Below are 22,737 nucleotides of genomic sequence, written 5' to 3'. Positions count from 1 at the left end.
ATGGGAAGGCCTCGGAAGTATAGGTGGCCTATAAATACATGTAAAATAAATAAAAATATTGCAAGGATAAAAAGATGCATTTTATTTGCTGGGCAAATCACACTGTAAGAGTGGAAATGTAAGGCCTTCAGAACACAGTTTGCATCTGAGTGTACATTTATTGCTAGAAGATGTGACTTAAATAAATTCTGGTAAAAACAAACAAATTAACAAATTTGTCACGCATCCCTAGGGAGACTGTTAACTTTCTAGGTATTGTCTGCTTTCTCAGAATAGCTGTGAATTATGAGGCATGTCATGAGTGGAGCTGGCTGGAGGTCAGATTAGATGGCCCAGGAGACCCCTTCTGACTCACTCTGTTTCTGTGACTGCAGGCACTCATCATGATGGCCCCCATAGCTGCACCCTCAAAAGTCAACAAGCCAGGACCAATTTTATCTGCTAGGAGCTGGTCTTTTGTAAATTAGCAGGTCTTAATTGTCTGCTCCAATCCAAGCCATCCCAGATGACTTTACAGCAGGAAACAACGTGTTGCCGCTGGGAGAGAAGCCAGGATTGCAGCTCCACTAGCAGGAAACAGGGAATTCTGGGGAGGGCTGAGGACAGATGACATCATTGTTCCTACTAATGAAAAATGTCCCTTGGGGGTTCTTGCAAACCCCAGCTCCATCAGACCTTGAACCTAAATGCATGTGCTCAGAAGTAAGTATTGATTAATGATTGGTCTGCATGAGTATTGTTACATGCCACCAGCTTGTCTTCGACTCATGGTGACCCTATAAATTAAAGCTCTGCAAAATGTCCTGTGCATGGCAGCTCCATTCAGCTCTCCCAAGATCAAAGCTGTGGCTTCCTTTATGGAATCAGTCTATTTCGTATTTGGACTTCCCTTTCATCTTCTGCCTTTTGCATGAATGAGTCTATGCTAATAATCTCAAACACGGTTATTTTAGGCTGAATGGGTTCACACATCTAGTTGAGAGCCATTGAGGAAAGATAGTTGCACACATGTCTATGTGAACTGCCCGTAAGTCTGGAGCCATAAGTGTGGCAGCATTAAGGAAGCACTATTAGACAGCACCTGTTGGGATTCAAATTGAATGCAGGCCTTGTTTCAGGATTCCAGTTGGGCCTAGCAGTTGTTCTAGGGATTAAATTATTTAAAGCCTTCAGCTGGCCAGTGTAGGCAAGCAATAGCTTATAAAACACTTAATCTGTTTCTTTAAAGCTCTTTGCAGGTTTGTTTTACTTAGGCTGCAAAACTAAATGCCACGGTCACCTGCTACTGCTTATTTTGGGGGGAAGTCTCTTGAGATGTGTGTATCTCTCAAGCAATTATCTTCTTTGCCTCCCTTTAGAATACAGGTGGGGTGGGGGAAGCTTCTTGGATACAGCCTAAGTATCTTTTTGCAAAGCAGGATCCAATAAACATTTCTCATATGCAACTGCATAAAAATGATAATACCTCTACAGGAAGCAAAACATAAGATACGGCAATTGTTTTGTACAGTGGCTAGCTATAGGAACCTTTTTTTAACACCTTTATCACATGAAATGAACAAGGCAAGCGTTATTACACAGGATATAAAGCATGTCTAATTAAAATCTGACTTCTCCCAAGATGTATTTGTTTCTCTAGAGCAAACAGTAAGTAATAGGTAATGGGAGGGGGGAAACAGGAGCAATCTAAACGGCTTCTCACCACAGGATTAATTGGGTAAATCCTCTTAGGTTTGATCAGCCATTACTTAGATGCCCCATTTCTTGTGTTTTCTTTAATTCCTTGTTCCTATAAATGTCTTTGTCATGTCACAATCTGTTAATCTGGTTTACATTCACCACCACTGCATATCTGTACAGTTGTTTGTTGCATGGTACTCATTTCCCCCACAGCAAACTCATGGAGAAGGAAGTGTGCAAACCCTACATGCAGTTCACAATATGTGGCAATTGCATATACCATACATATATTTGACTGAATGTACCCTTGATGGGAAGTTTTTTTCAGGATACTTACACGGGACAAGAATATGCAAGTGGATGCACTTGTCACTTGAGACAATGAGCTCACAGATTTTTCAGTAAAGCACAATACTGTGAATGTCTAGAATTCAACACAACTGTTTGGGAAATGCTTGGTGTTATAACACCTTTTTCTGCTTAAACATGCATAGCATTGCACCCTCAGAATGCATGTTTAGACAGGAGAAAGACCTACAACTTCCTGCGTGCACCAGCCAGGCATGGTCATATAGGATTTTTATTGTTTAAACATGCATAGACTGCATCTTTATTTAATATATCCTGGCTTTCATCTAGTTTGTTTTCTCTGTAAAGCAGAGGAAGGCAACAACACAATGTAGTTCCAGATATGTACCACTTCACAGAAATGAATACTGTATATTTGTCTGTAGCATTAAGCATTCTCAAACAGAACAATGAAGAAAAATAGATTGGTAAAAATGTCAAAAATAGTCCTACGGTGCCAGACATCAGCACAAAGAGAATCAATACAGTTGTTTAAAATTACTGGTATGAAAGTAGAATGACCAAAACAGTTGCTGGAAAGCATCATGAGGAGCTTATTTTTGGAGAGTGACCATTTTTCAGCCCACTGTTTGATGATGGGGTTGCAAATACATCTTGCAAATACAGCTAGAATGCTTCTAATAGCCCACATCTTTTAAACAATTTGATATCCATAATTAATACTTCTACCCAACAAGACTGCAGCTTCCAAATGTGGTAAGCTTTACTGCAACATTTAACAATAGATTCTGCTATGGGGTTAAATTGTACATTTCTCCTTTTAAGGCAAATAGTAAAGCCAGAAAAAAGATTTCTTCAAGTAATACACTGCCTTTGTGCCAAGCATATTGGAAGAGATGTGGAACCACTCTAAATGTTTCTCAACTGCAGAAGTGGGAGTGGCATAGATGACAGCACATATTTCCAACTATGTTCCAATGTGCATTCAAAACTATTTCCTTAGTAGCTTGTGTGTTATGCATGATGACTGGGAAGGGGGTTCATTTGAAACCCCTTCACACTGTGAGAACATGAGGGAAGCCTGACTGAACAGCCCTGTGGTGGGTATGTGGTATGTGGTGGGTATGTGGTAGAACCCTGGGCTTGTACAACTCCTCTGTGCAGGAATGGATCAAGATCTACCCATCAAGTAAAAAAGCTCCCTGTGTACACCTGCAGGCTCCTTAACATGTTTGCTGATTTTAGGATCAGAGTTTGTACCAGGCGAGATGCAGGGCCATGACATGGAACATGAGTCCATGAACATCTCGTGCATTTTTGCAGCATATGAGAGGGCTTATGTTAACACCCCTGTCCCTTCCATCAGGTAAAGAACAGGTTGTTTGAATCTTGATTCATTATATTTAAGCAAAAATTAATATCTTACTCAATTAGCTAGCTACGTTTTAGCCCCGCCTTTTGTTTCAAAATACCTCTCCTAAGAACCATTCTAAAAATATTTGTTCAAGAGGATAGGAGATAAATATATAGCTCTGTTATGTTGTCTTTATTTTGGTGGTTAATTTTTCTTTCCCCTTTTAAAAATGTGGCACACTTGTGTAGTGAAAATAGTTTGGTCTGGAAGGGTTACATTCTTTCTGTAGTAGCTCATGTTGTTTTAGTGTGTTATGGAAAATTCTGCTGCACAGAGAAAATTACAACCACCCTAACGTTTTAAGCACACTGTCTGGAATGTCAGAAAATTATGAAGCCAAAGGCTTTCAAACTGATTGGGCAAATCTCTGCTTTTCTGTTTCTCACTGTCGGTCCATAGTTCAGTATTGGATTAAACACACACCCACACACACACACATGTGAAACACCCTAGAAACACCATTGCCTAATCATAATTCTCCTTCTGCATCAATGCTCAAAAAGAAATGGCAAAAGCCTCAGGATTATTTCAGATGAAGATCTCTTTGGAAGCAAGGACAGTCTTTGTTATGTCTGGCATCATAATATCCATGATTAGAGACCACTGGGATTTGATGATAGTCTTGTGGAGCTGGGGACACTTTCCCACTACATTCCCACTTTTGGAGGTACAATTGCTCTGCTTTTTCTGCCATTCTTCTCTAACTTCCACTTGCAAACTGTTGATTATTGTGTAATTCTGCAACAAACTGAACACATTTCCTCATTTGCAGTGATGAGGAGGATATGGTTTGCAGGACGTGTGGCATTAACCACATTGTACACAATTTCTAGTCTGCAAACTTGCTCCAGTCTTCGGTACCTATGTTCCACTAGCCTTGAATTCCAATCTAATATGAAGGAAGGAAATGGGATTCCATCAACCCTGCAGAAATACCTTCTACCTGTCACCACCAACACCCATTTCTTTTTCTCATCCCCTTTTCTCTTTGTGTTCTGTCTATGCAAAGTTAAGCCAGCAGGCAGGAACTAATTTATTTTACGGATTGCACATAAACCACTCTGTGAGCCTGTTTTGCTGAGGAGCAGAATAAAAATACTTTAAATAAAAATATCAATGCAGGAACATGATGGTGTTTAAAGATCCTTTGGCCTTGGCGCCAACAGTTTTCAAGCTTCAAGGCCATGGAATTGAATGAGGGTGGGAGAGAGAAGGCATTCCAGCTGCTCGAGGCTCTGAGGATCCAAGACTCCAAGTCCATCGCCTGCTGTCAGTGGGTGCTTGGGGCCTAAGATGCATGACTCAAAGCTATTATTTATGTTTAATTTTGTCTACATGCAAAAGATGAATTTATCTTTAGAGTCAAATCTAGTTTAGGCCTCGATCTGAGCTGGATCCAGTCACTCAGTAGAAGACTGAAAAGGCTTCTGGAAGATACAACACTTCTCCCCAGTCAGAAAATGCACACCAGTGCTAGCCACTCAGCCATTACTACTGGGTTGTGTTGTGGAGATGCCACTTATTCATGTTTTAAAATGTGTTTGTGAGCAGCTTACAGCATGATCCTATGCAGGTCTACACAGAAGTAAGTCACATGCGGTTAAGAGGCACTTACTCCTAAGTGTTGTGAGCCATCCAGAGACTCAGTGTGATTGGACAGCTTAGAAATATCCCAAACAAATAAATAAATAATGCATATAGGATTGTGGCCTCAGAGGCTTAGGGAGAAACAAACTAGCCAGTTCTCCAGTGAATGATATTAATTGATCTCCGTCAAATTAATCTCATAAATGACATCCTACAAGCCAAACCCCAAAAAGAATTTGTCTATATAAAACTTTGAGTTAGTTGAATAACATGTGTAGCCTTATCTCACCTCCATTATTTAACAGGAGATTGCACACATGTTATAAAAGTCTTTTGGGGACTGTAACAGCAATCCTCAGCTATGGTTTTTGTGATCTGACCTTTTCTGCTGAATTTCTCATTAGTGAGAGTGGGAGTATTTTATTTTGTCAAAACAGTTAATGACACTATTGCTGACAGCCATGTTTTCCTGACCAATAATATTTACCGTATTTGCATTTGAAAGGCATGATTGCTAGCAAACACCATCCCATATGGTAAACCTGACTCAACAAGTACTTTAAAATATTTAACTCCAAATAAACATGAATAGGCTGATATAATTCATTTTGTTATAATAGCACTGTTTTTCTTTAAGGTATTTGCTAAGCAATTGCTTCAAAGGATATAATTAAGCCTGCAGTCCATTGCATGATTATCTGTGAGTAAGCGCCAACACAGCAAGGCTTACTTCTGAGTAGACATTCCTAGGTTGGGCTGCATTGAATGCAGTACTAAAACTGCTTACCAGTGAGGTAGCTCCACAGCAAAGCACAGGGACACTATGTAGAAGGTGAGAAACCCCTGCCAATGGGCCAAATGTGGATCTCCAGGCCTCTAAGTCTGAGCCCTTGAACTCTCCCTAAGCCATGCCCATTTGACCAGCACATACAGTGGTACCTCGGCTCACAAACGCCTTGGTTCACGAACAAATCAGGTCACGAACAAAAACTTCTGAAAAATTTTGACTTGGGTCGTGAACACCGCTTTGGGTGGTGACCAAGATTGCAGCCAACCCCCCCCCCCCCCGGATTGGGGAGATGGCTGCGATTGCAGTTCTGTTCGTGCAGGAAGGCGTGCCTGATCAGAGGTGCGCGGCAAAGCAGAACCGCGGGGGGGATGGCCGAGATTCCGCCTGTCTTTCCGGCAGGAGCACGCCTCTGATCAGGCATGCCTTCCCTCCATGAACGGAACTGCAATCGCGGCCATCTCCCCTCCCCCAGCGCACCCTTTGCGCCCATCTCTCCCTCCCCCAGGGCGCCTGCGATCACGCCCGTCTCTCCCCCCCACCCCCCAGCACACCAGGTTGACAGGCACCTGCAGGGATGACAGGCCCGATCTTGGTCGTGCTGGGGGGGCGGGGAGATGGCCGCGCTTGTGCTTGGGGTGGGGGGGGGATGGCCACGATCTTTGTTGCTGTCACTTTGCTTCACATTTTTCTGATTTAAAAAATGGTTACAGAACGGATTAAACTTATTTGCATTGAACCTCATGGGGAAATTTAACTTGGCTCACGACCAATTTGGGTCACGACCAGAGTCCTGGAACGAATTAAGTTTGTGACCCAAGGTACCACTGTACTTCTCACCTTTCCATTTCTGGGTATCTGATATCATTTATTCCACCCTGTTGTGTTCTTTAACTTCAGAGTTGGTAAAGGAAACCACGCACAATTTAGGTAGCTATTTCTGATAAACAGGCATAGGTTCACCCTCTAAGTGAAGCGAAAGTAGGGACACTGAGATGAAGGTTTTTTATAGAAATGTGCTGGCGTATAAGGGCAAAATAAACTATAACTAGGTCATGATATAGCAGCTTGTGAATTTGCAGATGACATTACTACATGCTTTTGTAATCATGTTACTAAATTGAGAGGCAGAACCTCAGCAACTGCTATGCATGAAGCAGAGAGAAAGGGATTTGCCTTTCTTTTTCCACCTGCATAATCCCAAGAGCAGCCAGTGCTTAACCGATCTCTTAAAACAAAAAGAGATGTGCAGCTTACTTTTGAGTAGACATGAATAGGGTTGTATTTAAGGTTAAAAAACACCTCTCTCTCTCTCCCCCCTCCCCCACCAACTTAAGGCTACCACCCTAAACAGACTTACTCATGTGTTGACTTATCCACCAATTACTGGAGGGGGCCAACTACTGGAGGTGGTCTCTCACCCACCTTGCTCAGGAAGGGAATACGGTCCACTGACCCTTCAAAGAGGCATTTACAGTCTCCTGGACCAGCCAGTTCAGCCCTTCTCTGGTAGCGCTAAGATGTTCTGAAAGACGAAGGTTGATTAGAAAAGTGTTTGGCTGGACATGTGCATCCAAGTACCTTGTTCACATCTGCAGGCTCCAGCAATTGAAAATCATCTAACAAAACTGAGCCAGATGCCATTCTGGGTATCTCCACTGATGATGTAGTCATGATTGTGGAGCCTAAGTCATTGCGGATGTGAATGATCTAACCCTCGAACCATCTTACGAATATGACACCATGGACTAGCTATGATTCCCACAGCTTTGAATCACTTAGAATAGCTCCACTTGGACTACTCTGAGAGGATGGAATGGAGCTGAAGAAAAAAGGTGCATTTACCATTGGTTTAGTCAAACTTGCAATGAATTTTTTCCACATGTGTTTGTAACATCTGCCTGCTTCATTGCTTTCAGTTCAGGTATACACCAAAGAGCTGCATGGGCTCTGCTCTGCAGAAGAGCTGCATATCTTTTTGGGCTCTTGTCTAGTCTAGTGTTACATAAATAGGGTTGTTGATATCCTGCCAGCAATTAAAAATAGTTTTAAGAAGTTGTGTAAACTCATGTGAACAAACAATGGGCCTATTCACATATTATGGCAGCCCACAGTGGCTTAATTTACCTACAGGGAATATCATGCTGGGTGCCAGCAGGCACAATTTCTACGTAATACCTACAGATGCCTCACTTGCAATGTAATGCCAAATCAAGTGGTAGTTTTTTGAGAGTTAGACAACCCTCAAATAATGCCAAAACAAGCCATGTGTTACTTGAGGGTTGCCTAATAATCTTCTTGGAATCTTTCATCAGAGTGGAATGAGCAATTGCAGAAATACTACTTTGGCTAGGAAATGCTGGAAACGGTAGAAATTTTGCCAGTCTAAACATGCATAGGTATGTGCTTTTAGGATGCACTGCTATGCGTTGCACCTTGTAAGCCTCCAAGTTCAGAAGCTTACAAGAATCCAGTGCCGGATGGGAAGGGCAGTGAAGGTGATCTTTGTTTCCCTGTTCTCCCAAGCTGCATTTTTCCTTAGACAGGCTTTTTGCCCATTTAGCTAGAATATGTCAGAGAGGCAGAAAAAGACACTGAAAAGATTTCAAGATAATTTGTAGTTGGGCTGCTCTTGTCTCCCCCTCCCCCCAGCCACTAAATGCCACCTTCTTCAAGGTCAAGTTCTCGTGGAAAGCAATTGGCGCGGTTCTTTCCACACCAGCTGTGACAGGAGGGGGACTAGGGTGAGAGCTCTAATTCCCTCCTCTGAGGTCACAGTGCTGTCTCTGAGCTCAGATCAGGGAATATCCCATGGCCACTCAGACACTCTTTAGGAACCATAGGAATGCTCCCTCCAAGTCCAATCAATAAAGTGAAGTCTGCCTTAGCAAGAAATCCCATTCATTTAAAAAGGTTAGGCAGTAAAGAGCATTAAAGATATTGTATATTACTGTGCAGAAGCCCTAGAAGAGAGCCAGTGTGGTATGGGGGTTAGAGTGTTGGACTAGGGAGCTAAGAGATCTCGGATTTAGTCCCCATTCAGCCCAGTGGGTGCCTTTGGGCCAGTTATTTATATGTGGCCTAACTCACCTCACAGGGTGGTTGTTGTGAGGATAAAATGGAGCTTGGCATCATCATGAGAGGAAAATGGGTGGGATATAACTGCAAAGTGCAGTATAAAAATCATAGTTTGGTAAGAAAACTAGTATAACCATTTAGATCAGGGGTCCTCAAACTTTTTCAAAAGGGGGCCAGTTGAAAGGCGGTGGCGGGTGCAGGATGGCGAGGCCGCGGTGCTCATGGGCCCAGGCCAGTGAGGTGGTGGCAGCGGTGCAGGCGCATGTGCGAGGAGGCGGCGGTGGGTGGGTGCATGGGGAGGCGGCGGTGGGTGTGTACACGACAAGACGGTGGCGGGCACACTCGGTGAGGCGGTGGCTTGCTTACTTGGAGATCGTTTTCTCTGAGGTGGGTGTGGGCGCAGTGAGTCCCAAACCTCTGAGGTGGGCCGGATAAATGGCCATGGTGGGCCAGATCCGGCCAACGGGCCATAGTTTGAGGACCCATGATTTAGATCATTAACAGAATCCAAAAATGAAGTTCTTAACTCTCTAGTAGGGATGTGTCACAAGAATGTCAGAAGAGTCTAGAAAGAAATAACTCTCTCTCTCTGTAAAGAAACAGTGGTGTGAAGGGGGAGATTTTTTTAAAATCCCTAGTAATGCATAATGGGCCTATAATAATTAAAATAAATAAATGAATAACCAGCTGAAAAGACATTATTCTGAAAGTTCAGAATAATGTCCATCTTTTCCACTTCACCCTCCTCTGAATTGCTGATTACTGGTATAGGATGGATTGGTCAATATGGAAAGCGTTTAAAGAGCAAATAGTATGGGGAAATTATGAGGTACGTATGCTACCCCATCTCCCTGCAGAACAGTCTATAAAAACATTACAAGGCAGGCAGTCTAACAGGTTGCTGTTCTTTTTTTGCATTTTGATTTTTATTCTATGAAAGCCCTGTATCTAAGAATTTGTAGATAGTAATATGATATGGCAACTGGATCCTAAAAGAACAGGTGGAGGATTCTTTTCATGTGCTGGTAACCGTTCATTTGTTCCTTCCTCACCTCCCCCTTCTTTCATGGGCTTGGTGAAGTCCCACGTGCTTAAACTTTTCAAGCCTCCAGAATAGCAGGCAGGATTTTGCTGAATTCTAAAAGTTTGCTGTTCTTCTGATTAGCATAAAGCTAATAGTATGAAGCTTATATCCTTTCAATGTTTATTTGGAAGCATGTTCCATCAATCCTGTATGACTGTAAATAGCTGCAAAGTCATTTGTCAATTGGGTGATATATTACTCTAATAAATAAAATCATGTTTGGTGTGGCTTACTCCCAAACAGATATACATATTTTGTAGACAGGTAGCACAAACTAAATAGTTACTTTCTAATATCCCACCATGGCTTACAGAACCTGAAGGACCTATTGCATTCTGCCAGGCATTCACAGGTACACTCAACTTTTCATAACAAAACAAAACCATAACAAGAAAAAATGAAAACGTGAAACATAAATTTAATCACTTGTTTTACATGCATTTGAATAAGTTTCAATAAATTAAATACCTATATGTAAATGTATATGCACATATATGAAAATATAGCTAATGATACAAACAGTTATATATACTCTTCAAAAAAGGCAGACCAACTATACATGAAATCCTCCTCCCAAAAAAGGCAACTACTGGTCACTGCCCAACATATGGCTAAGCCAGCACTGTCAGTACTACACCCTCAGCAATTAGCCAGCTTAGACAAACCCTTATTAAAGAGATTAATGGCATCCACTGGACACAGAATGAGAGTTTTTGCTGAAGAAGACATCATCTAAGATCTACTGGTACTTCTGGTACAAATCAGAAGTTATCCCTTGGGTAAAATAGGGCACTTCAGTTCCCTATTTCGTTCCTGCTTATTACCTTGTGTACCTTATTTACTCACTGAGACTGAGTATTTACAAACCTGGATCATGGATCAATATGTTTGATCAACTTATTAAGCAATTCCAGTAATGAAGGTGATTGTGATACTGTAAAAGCATTGGTGCCACACTTCAATTCTAACCAGTGTTGTAACTGCAAGTACCAGAATTCTGTCAAAACAGGCAAATGGTATTTGGCACACAGAGCAGAAAATAGCAAATCAAAACAAAAAATCATTAGTACACATAAGGTAAAATAATTATTTTACCCTTCCAAGTCTACCACATTAACATTTTCTTATAGATTTTAACTCTAGATTTTCCCATAGGGTTAGCATAAGAAAATGGATGAAACTAATTAATACATGCCCTCTTGTACCCCACAACTCTCTGCCCATCACAAGTGTGGGAAGAACCCTTTCTATTTTGTTGACATTTTTTGCATTCAAGTCATCGCCAACTTATGGTGACCCTGTGAATTAATGCCCTCCAAAATATCCTGTCCTTCACAACCCTCTTGTAAGCTCAAGGCTGTGGCTTCCTTTAAGGAATCAATCCACCTCGTAGCTGATTGTCCTCTTTTTCTGCCTTTAACTTTCCCTAGTCTAATTGCCTTCTCTAGTGAGTCTTGCCTTTGCATGATGTGCCTGAAGTACAAAATCTTCAGTTTTATAATTTTTGTTTCCATCCCACCATGGTAGTGGAAAATAAATTTTAAAATGGCGTAACTGTTTTGTACAGTCCATGTGATTGGTACATCTTGCATGGGTGATAGATATTGATACATTATTGCTCTTGCACTGTGGTCATTGCCTGTAATGAAATAAGAAATGCCTAAACAGATACAGTGCTGGACCTTTATATAACTTAATCTAAATCACCTTGGCTGGTAGGTAACCAGTCTCATGCCCTCTTACAGCACTTATCTTAGTTATACTGTGTGTATCTGTGTTTTGTTTTGGTTTGTATTTTTAAGAAAAGAATAAAATCTTCTCAGCCCTGTTGCATGGAAAAATAACTCAGCTGGACTAAGTTAGAAATCCCCTTGAAAACTGCAGTGTGAGGAACTTTGGATCTACTTCCAAAAGACCTTGAGGGGACTACAGTTGTTGTATTAAAAGATGTATCATAGATGCTGGCAATAACATGTCCTGGCTCTTCTGCCACAGTAGCGGTTGGCATATATACATCCTGATGTAATACTCTGTAAGCCTTGTTTCTGTCCAGGGGGTTTACAGCAAGTTCATAACCTAGTTCCATCTTGGGAATGATATACAAGTTTTCTGCATTATCTAGTACAAGTTTTTCTGTATTATCTAGTCAAAGTAGGGATAGGTGACAATGGTATTTGTAAATCCTAAACATTTTCCAAAAGTGGATAGGATGACAACAGCTTAAGCACTGAGGATAGGCTGGGGGTGATATCACATCCAACTACTTAGGTTGTTCGCATGCCTGAAAAGAAACTTGTTATACCAGTTTTTAAAAATGTTAATTCAGGGGCCTTGACTTTTCTTGTAAGCCAAGCCCAGTAAATGCTACAGTTGGAAGCTGTGTGTTCATTCCATAATTCTTGTTTCAAAAACAAAGAAGCATAAATGGCTTTCAGTGGGTTGTTGTTTTCATTTCTAATGGATGAAAAAACACCTCAGGAGCTATTTTCTGACTTGGTGGACATTTTCCAAGCTTCCTGCCAGCCCATAAATGTACACACATGCACATGGTTACTCATTAGCTTTCTTTAGAAAATAAGAGGTCATAATCATTTGGCAAACTAGTTACAGTAGGCTATGTTTTAACTGAACAGGAATAACAAAGAAGCCTTTAAAGGATTTTCTAAAGAGCTACTTTCAGAAATGTTTAATGCTATATGAATTTTTTTTAAATGGTTGAATTGTTTACTGGACTGCAGACTTATATAAATTCCTATTGGGCAACAACTTGGCAGGAACAAGGCTCATTGAGTGAAACTGCATACATGCTTTGGAAGAAGAGGTGGTAGTGGTAGGAAGTGGTTTATGGGTAATAAAAACAGGTTGATGCAATGTACCAGTGGGAAGCGCTATACTGCACAGGGTGTACACAGTACAATAACAAATGTGGCTTTAGGTTCCTCAGCTTGGTTCCAGAAAAGTGTAACCTTGTTTTATCAGAGCAAGACAACTTTTCATCTCCTTGCTTTAAACAGCAAGGAGCTTCCTAAAAGACCCTTTAAAGTAGAACCCCATGCTGTTTAAGAGAATGCTGTAGATAGCAAAACTTAGCTTTGCCTATGTGCATGCATGTTCTCTCTTTGCACGCACATGCATGCACACATGTACACATATTCTTTCCTCTTTCTCTTTTCTCTGCGTCTGTCAGCTACCTCACTCTCCTCTTCTGGAAAGTATACTGTGGCTGCTATTTATAAGTAGACAGGAAGAACAGCAAATTGTCTCCAGGTATTGGCAGAAGGCTTTTGGTGAGTCCTGTGTATTAGTTGTTAGAGTTAATGCAGATCAGAGGCTCTTCTTTTCAATACATAATGATGTATTGAAAAGATGCAGAAAAGTAAATGGATAGTATCCACTCACTTCTCTATGGTGGTGCTCATTCTATGGAGTGATACTGCAGGTCTCCATGCTGGTATGTTTCAGGCATTTATTTTAAAGGTGTATTTTTTACTCCCCCCCCCCCTCCCAACATGACCTGTCTTTGAATGACTATTGTGTTTTTTGTATTACTTTGTAAGCCTATAATATTTATGCAAATGAGAAGCTGTATAGAAATAATAGTAATAGTAATAAGTGATGACGAAGGCTAATAATTTTCTGAAATCAATGATCCTCAGATTTGTTTAAAAGGCTGCAGCTATTGACATTGCTATAGTGAGAGAAAAGCCATCCAATTTCTCAGAAAGTCTAGTGCTTTCAGGAATTATGACACAGTCATTCACATCAGAGCAGAAAGCAAGAAATATCATGTGAACAAGGCTTCAGAATGTAAGGATATTGCATAAAATATCCTTACATATTGGAGAGCCAGTGTGGTATAGTGGTTAAGAGCATGGGACTGGGACTCAGACGATCTGGGTTCTAGTCCCCACTCAGCCATGGAGCCAACTGGGTGACTTTGGGCCAGTCACAGACTCTCAGCCCAACCTACCTCACAGGGTTGTTGTTGTGGGGATAAGATGGAGAAGGAGATGTAAGCTGCCTTGAAGCCTTTGTAGGAAAAAGGCAGGATATAAATCGAAAAAATAATAAATAAATAAAAATAAAATGATTAAAGTGAGAGGGCTATGCAAGGAGTGTAGTTAGTTAAGTAGTTAGTTAAGTAGAAAGGGTCCAAAACAGGGATTTCTCCAAAAAATCACAGACCTCAGCTTGTATAAGTAGAAACTGTTGAAAACTAGGACACAGGAGAGACTACTCCTGATACTATTTCTGCATGCTTCCTATTTTAGCAGCTTTCATGTGCAAAAGGCCTTTGTTATATAGAGAAAGATTCCACCCCTTAGGTAGAACTTTTGTCTGGAATGGCAAACAGCTGGCTAAGAGGGAAGGAAACTCAAGGAATAGTGAAGCCTATCACCAATTTTTCTAGTAAGCTGTTTAGGCCACAGTCCTATGTATGTTTAGACAGAAAAAGTCCTATAACTCTCAGTGCTGGGAATTGTACTGCATTCTCTGTATAAACATGCATAGGATTGCACCTTTATAAAATACCTTTAACATCACTGTTGAAGTTCTCATTCATCACACCCATCACACCCTCTATTCCTGCTGAAATTTAGCCTGTCAAGAAGCTGTTGTAGGCAAGGCCAGCCTTGCCATGACACAGCTTGAAGCAATTTGCTTTGGGTGGCACCTTGGGGGTATGGAGAGAGCCATTTCCTTCTGCTTCAGGCAGTTGTGGGATGTTCCTGCTAGAGAGGTTTCTGTTGGACCTATTTAACCTTTTTGTCTTTGGCAAAGGCTTTTATTATATGGAGCAAAGATGTAGTCTCAATATTGCTGTTTTGTCTGTTTTTCTGATTTTGGGACTTTCAGCTTTGTGTACTTTTTTGCAGTTTCATTTCCTTGATTTTATGCTTTTGAAAATTGCCTTGGGAACATAACCAGAGGGAGAGGAAGAGTGGCATGAAATATTTACCATATATTGGGCTAGCACTGGTTGAGGGCATAGAAGTTTGTCTGGAAAAGAAGATTGAAAAGGTGTAGATCTCTGAGGGATGTGGAAGGGAATGGGAGTAGGTAGCATGGGATCCAGACAGAGATGACCCAAGACATTTTGCTACCTTTTCCATTGACTGTATAGAAGCTGACTGGACCAGCTGTTGAAGAAAGCAAGTGAGATTGAACATAAATTCCAGAGTGGAAGGATGAATGCACCATGAGCAATGGAGCATCTAATTCTCGTTTATAGCACACAAATGCCTGGGACTAGCTCAAGAATATACACAGTAATTAATGTAAACCTTGTGCTATTAACTTTTACAGGAGCAGCGCATAGACTCAAAATGGATGAAGAGGGACATATACATCTGCTCACAGGCTTATCTTTGCTTATTCTGTGAAAGGCACAGAAGGTAAGATAGCTTTTTTGGTTTGTAAGCTAACAGAATAACTGAACAGAGCTTTAGCTTCCGTTTTGGTACTATTGGATGTGGCAATTCCTACAACCAGTTATGGGGTTACTGCTTTCAGCCACAAGTGTGTCACGCGTCCCTGATGCCCAACAGAACCATTTGCAGATGCATGTTCTGGCCACTGTAGGCTCTGAGTTTGCGTTACAGACCTAGAATCCTAGTTCGGCTAGAATATGCTTTTGAAAGTGGCATTGCCTCTGGCTGCAATGCTAGGTACACTTATATGGAAGCAAGGCCCTCTTACTTAGCAGGACTTGCTTGTCCTCTCTGAAAAGGCCCAGTGCTCTGACAAGAACAGCCCTCTCTCTGTCTGTCGCTCCTTTTACCCAGTTTGGCATTCATTTTTGCCTGGAGCGATGGTGTTCTGGAAGTGAGAGCGCCAAGCTGGGCCATACAAGTGAGACGGGAGACAGAACAGATCAGAGGAGAAGGAGGCGGGTTTAGCGCTCCAATTTCAGCCAGGAGGCAGGCAGGAACCAGCCGAGGGCGCTGCAGCTGCGGAAGAGGGCTGGTAGGCTCTCCTCTCCTCGTCAGGAGGGCCCCTCAGGCTGGAAGCGGAACGGGGACATGTCGGAGCGGGGCTGAGGCTTCTTCACAGCCACCGGAGTGAGGTGGGCGGCGGCAGGACTACGACGGAGGCAGCTGCGCTCGCTGCTCCAGGCCCCGCCACCAGAGAAGCGGGAACAGCCGCCGAAGTGGGCGGCGGCGAAGGAAGTGGCGGCAAGAGCGGCGGCGGCGGCGGCAGGCTGGGTCCCTCCCCGGGAAGATGAGGCGGAGGCCCGGGGAGCTGAGCGGGCTGAGCTGGGGCGCGATCCTCTCAGCCGCCAGGACAAGATGGCAGCGGCCGAGGAAGCGGCGGCAGCAGCACCAGAAGCAACAGCACCCAGAGGCTGAGCCCGGCCTAGGAAGCGCCTCCTTGTAGTAGCTCTCTGGATATGCCGAGGGCTGCGGCGGCGAAGGCGGCGGGGACCGTAGCGCTGCCCGATCTGTGAAGGTGAGAGACTGGGAGGAAGAGCGGGACGAACGGAATGACCGACCCTCCTCGCCTTTCCTCTTGCCTCCTGAGGTGCGGGCACGGCGACTCCGGCCCGCCTCCCCCACCCGTGTTTTGGGAGTTGTTGGGAGCAAAATTCAGGGGCTGAAAGAGCCCAACGGGGTTTTTTTGTTTTTGCTTAAGGCTTCTCCAGCTCCAAACTCTACGGCCCCTCCAGCGGATGTTATTTCTTTCCCGCTTTCCTTCGACGAGGAACTGAAAGGAAAATCTTTCGTAGAGGGCTGGGAAGTGCAGTAGAGCAGGGTGTGTGACCGTCTGTCGTCAGCTGGCGCCTTTCTGGGAATAGGGTTTTGTTTGTTTTTCCAGAAGCGGACGGGAGAACCTGACCGTAGGCATATTTACTCTGAAGTAAATCCCTTACGGGACTTACTTGTAAAGAAGTGTGCATGAGATTGCAGCCTTTCCCAGGTCCTAATCGTCACTGGGGTTACGGGCAGGATCCTCATGTTGATTCCAAGATGTGAGCCGTGTGAGATCATAGACTATTTGCGAGCATGTGCAGAGTACTTTTAAAATTCTACGTTGAATAGCTACAGCCAATCTCCGTCCCTTCGGGACTAGGAAGAGAAGTTGCGAGGTAAGAGGGCATGACATGATTTTCAAGGTAGGCTTGAGCTCTGATGCGTTTCTTCCTAGAAATCAGCCTTTGTTAGATCTTGGTCTTAACTCTAACACATTTTCTCTCTCCATCTAATATAATCAACACCTTTATGGTCTGTTATTTCTATGGCTAGGATGAACTTCATTTTCGACCATTTCCCCTCTGTCACTGTATCCATTTAAAAAGTTGAATTACGTAGATAGCGAGCCTTCCTGCCGCCGTCAAACCTGCGAGCAAACCGATTAGTATATAAATAGTTCAGCCCCATTTCACGTATTGCTTCTATTCTCGCTTTGTGTGCCGCTCTTTTTCCTCTAGCAACCAGAAATCTGCAGTTTGTGTGTGCGTCTGTCCGTCTGTTTCTCTCCCCTCCCCCTTGCGCTTTTGCTAAATGAGCCTGTTCGGCTTGTGTAAAACTAACCTTTAGGATCCCTGCGTATGAAAGAAGAAATGTGACACGACTGCTCGGCTTGCAGCTTGCTAGGGCAGCGGGAAGGCGTGGTCGCCGACTACTCTTGTTACAGGGGATTATTGCTTCCCTTTGGGACTCGGAGGTAATTTGCAACTGTAGTCTGGGGAAAGTAATGTCTGTTTCCATGTCAGGGGGAGAACGCTAACTTAAAATGGTACGTCGCCTGATCACTTGATACTGGCAGCAATTCAAAACTAAAGGGCTGGAAGTTAATGTTGAATTTAACAATAATAGCTTAGTCCTTGATTTGGATTCTCTAAAGGAAAATGCTGGTGCTTCGGTTTTAGCCTTTTTCTTCCATGTTGTGGTATGTTTTGTTCAGTATGAGAAGAGCTGCTGTGAAATACTAATGTTTCACTATCTGGCATCTTGGTTTTTGTTGTTTTCTTGATAAGAAACTTAGATATTTGGACATGAACTTTGTAAAGTCAAAAGTATGCTGCCTTCTACGATTTTGCTTTTATTTTCAATAACTCAGGTAAGTATGGTACAACTTGTTTCTCGATTCAGAGTTTATAGCAGCATTATTGAGGAATACTTGTCCTTATAACAAGTGACCTGTAATGTTCTTTTCAAGAAGGCAAATATACTGAGATATTTAAATTTCCCCCATATAGCCTTTTAAGTTCGGACAGGCATTTTATGCATGTTTTATAGGCTAAATGTTGAGTTCTCTTGGCCAGAGATGTTGGTGTCTTATTCTCATACGCCTTGTGAAACCAGATACTTGGATATGCATGTAGCTAATTTTGTAAATGCACTTATATTAGGCCATGACTATGCACTAAGTACTATATAAAGCATACTCTAAAGCATTGACTCTTTGTTCCTGAAGTTTTTTTAAATCTTGGATGTCCATTTTTATAGGTTTTATTGAGAGTTGTTGATTTATTCTATGATTTAAGTGAGCTATTGAAATGTTATTTTTGTGGAGATAAACTCTACTTAGAAGGCTATTTTAACTTGAATGTTTTCTGAAACTACAGTTCCCTAGCAATAAAGTATTTGTGTGTGTGTGTGAATATGACTCTCATGTGCATGTCAGGGAGTAATGTCTTGATAATTTTTAGAAGTTGGACTTTTTAGAAATGATTCACAAATGAATAATGCCACAGGAAAAACTGTGATGTTAACACTGTGGAATTATTAAAGCACCTAATTTTAATAAACATGTCATTAAGCAGATAGATTAAGAAGCACATAGCTAGGTTGCTGCTGTACAGGAATGAGGTATGAGCCAGGTTCTTTTAAAAGGTGATGAATCTGTTGAGAAAAATACATTAGTCACACATACACAAGCTATTTGACATTTGTTATGAGTAAATACATGTGCTTAGTCTATATAAACTGTAATCTAGCATTTACTGTTGGATTTTGGGTCACTAACATTACCATCCTGTATCTGTGCTCAGAGGTAACTCCCATTGAGTTCAATGAAACATAGTGATAGGTGAAGAGGTATAGAATTGCAGCTGAAATTATTTATTTTTCATTTTTATTTTTATTTGCATCTTAAAGACTAATAAATTTGTTATGGCATATTTATTTATTTATTTAAAACATTTATATGCCGTCCTTCACTATCGCGTCTCAGGACAGCTTACAAGATTAAACCAATACTCAAAAAAAAGTCAATAAAACAATAAAATATGGCATAAGGGGATTCTAGTTCATGAAAACGTATGCCATATTTTTTTTAGTCTGTAAGGTGCCACAGTACTCTTCATTGTATAATGAATTGTTTTTAAAGTAAGCATTGGGGCGTCTAGAACTTTAGTGTATAATAATAATTTTATATGCTAAGAGTATACATAAAGGCAATAGGGGTTGTTTAAAAGCTAGAGAAAGCAAGAATTCTTTCTGGTAGGAATCCTGGTTGGAATTTTAATACAAATATTATATTTGTGTATACATTGGCCTAGATGTGAAGAAAGGTAGGTAATAAACTATTTAACTTAATAGTGATTGTTTACTGCATAGCAAACACTAATGTAAATCCTGTTCTTTAATGATAATCATTCACTAGATACTTTTTCTCAAGTTAGTTTTTTGAGGCAGACTTCATTATATGGTATGAACTCAGTATTTTAGTCAAACCTTTTTATTATGCTTTATGCTGGGTTCAATGGGACTTCAAAGTGTGGCTTCAAAACCAGTAGTTTAGTATGTTGTCCAAACTTGCACTCATCCCAAGTAGGGTGACACAACCTCCCTAGAAAGCCATGGCCTGTTGAAGGATTTTATGGCCATGCTGGGCTTGCTGTGCCATCCAAGCTCTGATGACATAACACACCTACATGGAGCCTTGAAGCCTACAGAGCTGCTTGGAAAGAGCAAGTGGAAAGAGCCACTTGGCACTCTGGGCAAGTGGGTCCAATGGCTGCTGGCCAAATTGCCCAGGTAGCACTTCAGACAGCTCTTATTTGCTTCCCCACTGCTGCATGCTGCATGCCTAAGCCCTCTTAGGGCATGTGGAGTTGGTCTGTGGTGGCAGCATACTCTGCTGGCTCTCTCCTGGAGGAGGCCTCATCAAATGCATCCCGTGCCCACTGCTGCAACTACCCTGCCATGATGGTGGCTGACATTGGGGTTGGGGGGGGGGGTGTTCTCCTGAACACAGATGCTCAGGAGAGTATGCACATCAGTGACTACACTGATGGCCATTGCCATAAGCATTGGAAGAATTGACTGCATTGTGTTCCACTGCGGTAGAATACAAGATACCTTGCACTTTGTTTGCTTAGCATGGCAGCTGCCATGGCGGGTTGGGCTGGATAGCATTGTTGGGATCTATCTGCACAAACCACTGGTGGCTGGAGGGACTTGTGTGTGGCAGATATCAGTGGCATATTTGGCCTGCTTAGAGGAAGCTGAGCACAGTGTGCTTCTTCCCCACCTCTGAGCTGTGATTTCAGTTGGGGTGAGGATTACATTTGGCTTGAACTTGAGAGGAGGCTGAGCTGAATGAAGTTTGCCTCTGTTGTTGCTTGTTCTGGTGGCGGGGGGTGGGGGGTTGAGCAGCTCCTTACCACTGGGATCATCAGCAAGGAACCTCTGATAGTTGCCCCCAAGTGCAGCTTGGACATTTTTAGGCAACTGTCACCCTCTTTGCTCTCCATAATAATTCTGCATTGCTCACTGGGGACTGACGGGAGAACTGAGTTGGAGAGAGATGGGAGGAGGTACCTCAGGACCCTTGCTGTGCCCAGCACAGCAGGGGCTTAAGTTGAATTTAAGCCTGGTGTGGCTTAGAGGCTACCTCAGTTTTAAACTGTTGTGCTAATTTACCCTTTTGGTAGTAAGATATTTTCAGTTGTGTGATTAGTTTTTAATGACTGCTTAAAGTAGCACCTTAGGAGAAGTTGTCTGCCTTCCCAAACGTCAGTCTCTAGGCAGAATAATATGTGAATAACTCCAGATGATGGTGCAATCCTGTTGTATGTTTGGCCAAAAAATGTTCTACAGCTTTCAACATTATTGCTACATGACATTTATATTTCACTGTTCTTCCTCTTGTAAGGAACTCAGGGCAGCATACATGGTTCTCTTCTCCATGTTATCCTCGCAACAGCAACCTTATGAAGCAGATTAAGCTGGGAGACCGTAAATGGCCCAAAGTCACCCAGTGAGCTTTATGGCTATGTGGAAACTACAACTTGGATTTCTTGAATCCCAGTCCAACACTTTAATCACTGCTTCACACTGCATTAGAACCTGCTCAGAGACTCTGTTATGATATTTATATGCTTAGGATATATATCTGCTTAGATTTAGGAATAATTGCGAAATGAAGGGTTGACACTTTGTCTGATCATGAAGAATGCAAGCAGTATTACATACTTGAAGACTAAATGTTCAGAATGTTTGAGAAATACTGCTGGTAGTATATTTACATTTTTACCCAACTGACAGATGTCATTAGTTTGATTTCTTTCTAACACGCCCCCAACAGTAAAAGAACAATAAAAATGATAAACAATGCAAATAGAAACATATTTCTTGAATTTCCCTAAAAAGGCATTCTACAGACATGGAGCTGCTACAGAGAAGGTTCTGTCCTTGGTAGCCATTCATCACACTATTGCAAGTGGTGGTACCTAGAGAATAGATTCTAAAGATTGGGCAGGAATTTATTAGAAAAGGTCTTCCTTCATATAGAGGGGCCTTAAGTCATTGAGGGTGCAATCCCGTGGGGATGACTTTAAGCAACTTGTAAAATTACAGGCCCTCTAGTCAGTGTAGGAGGAGTGCTGAGTTGATCTTCATGCCCTTCTCACCCTGCAAATCAGTGAGACAGCTGATTTCCACTATTTGAGATGCTTCAGGTGAGGAGGAGGAATTTGTTGTATCTTGGGAAGCCCAGTCTTCTCTCTTCTCGATCTCCCTCAACTTTTCTAGGAATCCAAATGTTGTTCTAGCTCTCTAGATGCTAGGGATCATAAAATTGATGTATTATTGCTTAAAAGGTCAGCATTAGCACTTTGAATTGAGCTCAAAAACTGACTAGGAACCGCTACAGTTGATGAAGCACTGCAATAACATGTTTGAAATGGCCAGTCACAGTGAACAACTTGCTGCTTTGTTCTGTACTGACATTTTTGGATCATCCCCAGGATAGTCTTGCTTGTAACACATTGCAGTAATCTAGTTGAGGCTACCAATGCATGTAGCTAGGCTGTTTCTCTCCAGATAGTTGGTATATCAGCTAAACATGATAAAAGGCAGCATGAAGCTTCAAGTGGCAGTGCTGGATCTATAAACACTCTCAGAATATGTATTTTCTCATTCAGCTGGAGTGTATTTCTGTATAGAGCAGACCTAATGCCACTTTTTAAGACAGATGAACCACCTACTTACAGACCCTCATTTTATTTGGATTGAATTGATCCTGTTTTAGCCCAGTACTGAGTTCAAGTACTAGTTCAGGATAATCACTGCCTTACCTGCATATGGGAAAATGAGAGGTAGAGCTGAGTGTTACAGAATATTAGAATTGGAAGGGGCCAGTGGTTCTCTCCCAGGTCAAAGCATTCCTAACAGATGGCTACCCAGCTGCAACTTAAAGACCTTTGGTATAGGAGAACCTATGATCTCCTGAGGTAATTGGTTCCATTGTCATATTGCTTTAACATTCAGGAGGCTATTCTGATGTTCAGCTGCAATCTGGCTTCTTGTAACTTGAGCCTGTTACTCTGTGTCCTGCACTCTAGTATGA

At 42.1% G+C, this 22,737-nt stretch overlaps 1 protein-coding gene across 8 annotated transcripts in view; it reads left to right on the top strand.

Annotated features, from left to right (window-relative positions):
* The window catches only part of HIPK3 (homeodomain interacting protein kinase 3), a 108,094-nt gene that overhangs the window by 19,897 nt on the left and 65,460 nt on the right, over positions 1-22,737 (top strand). Inside the window, exon 2 of one of the 8 annotated variants that reach the window (XM_044425832.1) lies at positions 15,247-15,335. The gene's annotated coding sequence lies outside the window, so the exon portion shown is untranslated. Of the gene's footprint in view, positions 1-15,246; positions 15,336-15,930; positions 16,390-16,510; positions 17,054-17,095; positions 17,677-17,703; positions 18,001-22,737 lie in introns of those variants that run through there. The other 7 variants (XM_044425835.1, XM_044425828.1, XM_044425830.1 and 4 more) reach the window with 7 other exon arrangements.

This window comes from Varanus komodoensis, unplaced genomic scaffold (assembly GCF_004798865.1).
Source record: "Varanus komodoensis strain SLA01 unplaced genomic scaffold, ASM479886v1 scaffold16, whole genome shotgun sequence".
Classification (NCBI taxonomy): domain Eukaryota; kingdom Metazoa; phylum Chordata; class Lepidosauria; order Squamata; family Varanidae; genus Varanus; species Varanus komodoensis.
The sequence above is the reverse complement of the archived record's forward strand: the minus strand, read 5'-3'. Positions and strand labels throughout refer to the sequence as shown.